Raw genomic sequence first — 6,750 nt, 5'->3', positions numbered from 1 at the left:
AGATGCTGCAACGACTAAGGGTCATACCTATGCACAGCTAATTCCGATGTTATACACGACTGTGATCCCTTACATCTACTAGTAGGCATTGTTGTTGCTAACACGTAAGTCCACTAAAACTCGCTTGTCGGGCAAGTGGGTTGTAAATATAGCATGCTGCGACACTGTCAGTTTATCTCGTAATACTATTTGCGTATCTCTCTTCATCGTTATTAGCTTAACAGGCTAAAATCCAGTAGACCCTATAGTAGGTAAAATGTTACACAGAATAAGGTATAAATAGTGCAACTTAAGTTGAAAGAAACAATTCATAAGAAAACAAGTTTTAGAATCATCCAAATCATGATAATAACATAAATTGACTCAGGGTAACATTCCCGAAGCTAACGCTTGTGCGTGGGCATGTGTATGTGCGTGCGAGCGTGCGTGTGTAAGGATGGTGGTGGTGCGTGCGAGCGTGCGTGTGTGAGGGAGGGTGGTGGTGCGTGCGTGTATGTGTGCGTGCGAGCGTGCGTGTGTGAGGGAGGGTGGTGGTGCGTGCGTGTATGTGTGCATGCGAGCGTGCGCGTGTAAGGATGGTGGTGCGTGCGTGTATGTGTGCGTGCGAGCGTGCGTGTGTGAGGGAGGGTGGTGGTGCGTGCGTGTATGTGTGCATGCGAGCGTGCGCGTGTAAGGATGGTGGTGCGTGCGTGTATGTGTGCGTGCGAGCGTGCGTGTGTGAGGGAGGGTGGTGGTGCGTGCGTGTATGTGTAAGTGTGTGTGTGTGAGGGCGTGTTGGCATGCATGCATGGGTATCGTGGGCGTGTGTGTATGTGTTTTGGCATGTTTGTATGTGTTGGCGTGTGTGCATGTGTGGGCGTGTGTGTGTATGGGCGTGTTTGTATGTGTGGGCGTGTTTGTATGTGTGGACGTGTTTGCATGTGTAAGGGCGTGTGTGTATGTGTGGGCGTGTTTGTATATGTGGGCGTGTGTATATGTATGTGTAAATGTGTGTGGGCGTGTGTGTATGTATGTGTATATGTGTGTGGGCGTGTGTGTATGTATGGGCGTGTTGGCGTGTGTGTTATGTAATGGGTAATGTAAAGCCGATGGCTTCTGCAAATGATAATGCCCTGGAAAATAGTGTTACACTTAGCTGCAATGGTTATAATTTGTCTTATTTGTCTTGGAAAGCACGACACTATCCATAAACCAATCTAATTTAGGGAACTAACCGAACCAATGATAATATATGGTTTTCTGGAAATCCTGAAAAAAAACATCCATCCACAATCCCACCCATCACCTTCACCATTCCCACTCTCCACCCCCACCCCCACCCCCACCCCCACCCCTATCTTTATGTAAGACCTCATGCAGAACGTGCCCGTCTCCTTTTCAAACGCCACAAAGAAGACGCACGCATGGCTGCCCATGCTTGAACAGATAGAGATATACACGTTCAGAAAGAAGAGAGAAGGGGTGAGTTCACATTATCTTGCCTTGGAATAAACACAATCATCTCCGTGCTCTACTTAAGTTGCCCTTCGTCTGTGTCGTGAAATAGAGTGGTCATCAACAACAGATTTCAGAACTGGAGGTTGAGCTAGATTGACAGGTGAGATTCTGATGACTTTTGCTTCTTTTATGACGATCTGCCTCATAAACGTCACACGCGTAAAGCTGATTTCACGCGCCATATTGTATTCTCTGTTCCGAAGTTTACCACACATTGTTGTTGAGAGAATATTACCCAAAGGGGTACGGATATCGGGAAAACTATCATTAGCATGTGTGTAGCAGGGAGAAAAGAGAACCCGTGTTGAATTAGCATGAAAAGAAATCCCCACATCCCTGGAATGTATAATCATTCCTTATCAGCCTGCCATGTTTTAATCAAAGAAAACCTAGATTAATATTAATATCTATAAACCTTCACTTAATTCCGTAATATCTTTTATGGATTTGCATATAATATAATTAGCTGCATCCACATGCCTGCATGCATCCCGGTCGTTTTGTTACTTCTGCGAACAGAACACACCGGGTATGAAGTCTTGAAAGTTCCATGGAATACCCAGTTGGCTATTAATAGCACCTCGGACAAACCCCAGTATGTTGCTATTAATTGCCAACTGGGAAGTCCATTGAACAATAATGTATATCCTTTTGTTTATTAGAAAATAACTCAGTTACTCCATGCTGGTAATTGTGTCTTATATTCTGTTCTAAACAATACAAGACTTGTAAACTTTAGAAAGAAATATTTTGAAGGTGTTAGATATTTCTTTTGAAAATCTCAAAGAATATTCTCGTCAGCAATCTGGACAAGACGTTTTGTGAACGTTACAGCCTGTCATATCAAGTCTATGGTATGACATCTCGTTTATTTGAAACATTCTTTTAACATCAGTCACACTATGTGGTCACTTATAATATAGCCCGAGTGAAACGAGAGCCTATACACCTCTTACCGTAAGGGGTCAGGAAAAGTAAACTTTATTTCTTTAAGTGTCAATGTTTTATACTATACTACACATTAGACTGTTTTTTAAGATAATACGACCCACGTCTTGGGCTGACCTAGATTTATTACACTTTTCTTATCACTTCTCCTGTTGTGCAGGAAACTGAGACAAGAATATATTCTGCTCATTTCGAAGGGTGACCAAGCAAACAGACTTAACGACAATGGGTTACAACACTTGCTCAGTTGTTTGATCAAGTTACAGCATTCAAGACCTCAGTAAAGCTTTCAAAACGTTTTATGGTAGACATGTGGAGGATATTTCCAAATTTGACGCATCAGTGAAAAAAAATATGTCCGATTCAATTCCCTATTTTGACTTATACTATTTCTTCCCGTGTTTTTTTTTTCAGGTGAACAATTGACTTGTTTTTGCATGTGTTTGTGACGGTGCCATCGGTGGGGCAGGCAACGCTCACTTTTTCGCGAACACCTGGTATCATTACTATTTGATAGTGATTCATAAACACAGGCTCATGATATAGTCGGAATTGTACAATCGAATCTGCTTTTGGCATAGATTTCTATAGCTTATGGAAAGTGTTTGTCGCTCTATTTACAACACCCTGAGTACCCCTACCTGCCGATTTGAAATCTGTAGATTAGGTTGGTTAAAATGTAGGTAGACCTATTGAGATTTTAGTGGTCGAGTTGGCGTGTGTGTGCGTGGGGGTGGGGTCATAAAATAATGTCACAGCGAAGAGGGGTGTTAGCAAAATTTGATACAGTCCTAAGACCATTCTCCTCTCCTAGACAGATTCCATATGGCAAAAAAGGCAAAATAGCGGTGAAAGTTATATGAATGGAACACTGAACATCATTTGAAATATGAAAAAAAACAAAAAACAGCGTTAAGTGTCGCCAACGTTAAACACGTTAGATCGCATTAAATGGGTTTTGTATTTTTAAATGACTATATTATAGGTAACTAAATGCAAAGTTGCGGTTATTATAATCTTTAAAGGATGCGTTGAAATACAGAAACCTCGCTAAAATACTCTACAAAGAGAATGTATTTCAAGTTTAGTGGACAACAGAGCCCTTGAAATGTGGCGCTTTACTGTATACTATGTGACGTCATATCTTGTGTGTCACAATGAGCGATATGGCGTCATAGTAGTGACGTGCGGTGTTGAAGGAAATATTGCTCAGTCTTTCTTTATGTTTGTTTGTTGTTTAACGCCGCACTCAGCAATATGACGGCGGTCTGTGTACATAATCGAGTCTGGACCAGACAATCCATTGATTGATATCATGAGCATCGACCAACGCAATTGGGATCGATGACATGCATCAACCAAGTTGGCGTCTGACCACCCGATCCCGTTAGTCGCCTCCTACGACAAGCAAAGTCGCCTTTTACAGCAAGCATGGGTTGCTGAAGACCTATTCTACCCCGGATCTTCACGGGTCCTTTCTTTATGTAGAAAAACCTACTGGAATTAAACTGCTTGAGTTAACATTTGAAACCCCACACTGCGCGTTCGGTTCCAAATTCAATTTAGCGCGGTTAAATCTACAAGGTATCTCAACTGTACATTGAAAACATGTATGTTTATCTCATAATTATCCAGCTTAAGGCGAACGCATTTATCAGTTTCTTGGGCACTTTACAGCAGGTACATTTTATTCAAATTGTACAGACACACTTTGCTAACAACTATGCTTTCAATTAAGGTTTCGCCATTAAAGTCCTGGTTAAGTCATTCAAGAGCCTGTACAGTACACATTCAGAGGAATTTACAAAATATGACGCGTTGTTTGTCAATGTGGTGCGAAATGCCATCCTATACTATGACTTTACACGAAGTTTTCACACCTTGTTAGTCACTGGCACTTACTTAAATGGATCTGGTGGTCAGTTTTTCTTTAATGAAACTTGTGTGTGTGGTGGGTGCTAACGAAAGAGCAGGACAAGCTTCTGATTTTCAGTGATACTGTCATGTACTTTTCAGTAAGAAGTTGCCCTTTGAACAGAGAGACTGTTTCGGCAGATATTCCAGACTGATTATTCTCTGGCTATAACGTTTTGAATCATCACTTCTGCGTCTTGAAATGGCTCAAAGCGACGTTGTCTCTAAATCTCGAAAGTCTATGCGCAGGTTCTCGATGGCTTGGTTAATTGTGTGCTGTGTTTCATTGTACCCAACGGCGTAGCACGTTGATCATATCAGGTTTGTCAGGCCCACACACCGCCGTGATATTGTTGGAACTATGCTGACATTTTGTTTTCAGAAATGATCTTCAGATTGTACAGTATCAAGAAAAACATTGCATCTTAACGATGAAATCTACCCCTGCGTTCTTGCAGCATGGCAGTCCCTGCAGGAATCTGTCTGTTGGTGCTGGTCATCGTGGTGCCGGGGAAGTCACAGAACGTCGTCACGTTGCCGGGGGATATCCTGATGGGAGGGTTGTTCTCCATACAGTCAAGTGAAGGCGGCCAGTGTGCCGGCATCGACCGTGTCTCTGTTCAAATTCACGAAGCCGTTCGATGGACCCTCAAGCAACTCAATCGCCAGAACTTCATCCCAGGGATCACCCTAGGTAGATACAAATATAACATGCTAATTATTTCCTGAATCTTAGCAGATGCATGATGCAACTAATTTACCGCCAGAACTTCATCCCAGGGATCACCCTAGGTAGGTAGAAGTATAACATGCTAATTATTTCCTGAATCTTAGCTGATGCATGATGCAACTAATTTACCGCCAGGCCTTCATCCCAGGGATCATCCTAGGTAGATACAAATATAACATTCTTATATATTCATATAGTTACAGGGGCGGTGATGTTGCCTTGTGGGTAAAACGTTCGATCGTCACGCTAAATGTCTGGGTTCGATCTCCAACACGTGAAGTCCATACCTGGTGTTTTCCCGCCATACTGTGACATGCACGACGTTCATAAAAGCTTGTCATGGCTTCAATCACTGTGGTAAAGTTAGGACAATGTTTGAATGTTGTTGTTTTTTCATTTTCACAATACATTTACCCGTTGAAGCAAAATGCCTACATGAGTTTTAAACAGATCATTTAATATCGACGACCCGTACAACCGACACCACATTACATCACATATGTCAAAGAAAAGCCACCAAGGCATTTTCAATAGCGAATGTCACGAGCACCGATGCAAGCTCAGACCCGCCGTCAGATCGATGTCGTCAGTCGCTTGATGACATCATTGTTAATCTGTTGCCTCTCGTCCGTCAGAGCGGCTTCCAGCTGTTGACGGTTCTGTAGCGGCTGGGGCCGAATCCTGATCTGACGATCCAGATGATCAAAGTGTACAATAGGGTTTAAGTCTGGTGAGTGAATTCGTCGTGGAAGAACGGCGACGTTGTGCACAGCCACGAAATCCTATGCAGTGTGCGGCCTTACATTGTCGTGCCGAATATTTAATGCTACTGTTGGCGAGGGAATGGTAACACTCCGGGTTGAAAAGCATCGTCCCTGTGGATCTGGCAGTTGACGTTCCCATGGATAATGACAAGTCCCGTCCGCTGGTTGCCACAACTTCCTCCACAAACCATCACCCACCGCCACCATATGGATGCAACTCCTGAATGCAGCCTAGTGCCAATCGTCAGTAAAAAGCACTCCCTGCCAGTCACCAATCTGCCAGCATTGTTCCTTGCCCATGGCCTAGTGGTAGACGGAGAGCGAAGGTCCGGGGATGGTAAATGTCGTTAAGGGGCTAAAACAAAGACTGGTCGGCTCGGAGTCAGTATATTGCAACTGAGTGGGGTATTCATGGTAAACTGCGTCATGGTATATAAGTCCATTAATCTTGGACGCGACCTTAAACCCAATTCACCTCACCTCCTTGCACTGTGACGTCTTCGACCATTTCACGAAAGGTGTGGCAGGCTCGAATGCCTGGGACACCGAGACGTCGTAACACAGTGCGTCGACTGATGCGGCGCCCAAACGCTGTTGCTACCGCTTCCGTCGCTATGACGTACCTGTTATGCAAACTGCACAAGTACAGGTCATTCGTTACGCCTGGACTGCCTGATTTTGCCCTGCCTTGCGTGTAGCCAGTCTGACTGTAAGGTTCTAACAGACTGACGATGTTTGCAGGTTCGGTTGATGTTTCTTGCAATCTCGATATGGTTCGCACCCATTTGCCTCATTCCTTCGACCCTTGCTCTCTGTTGCGCAGTTAACTGGCATATCTTTTGTGCTATTCATTACCTGTAATGTTTTGGCAAAGATCCATTGCATTTTATACCACTT

Source organism: Haliotis rufescens, unplaced genomic scaffold, assembly GCF_023055435.1.
Source record: "Haliotis rufescens isolate VD_foot unplaced genomic scaffold, xgHalRufe1.0.p SCAF_11, whole genome shotgun sequence".
Classification (NCBI taxonomy): domain Eukaryota; kingdom Metazoa; phylum Mollusca; class Gastropoda; order Lepetellida; family Haliotidae; genus Haliotis; species Haliotis rufescens.
Note: the sequence above shows the minus strand (reverse complement) of the source record.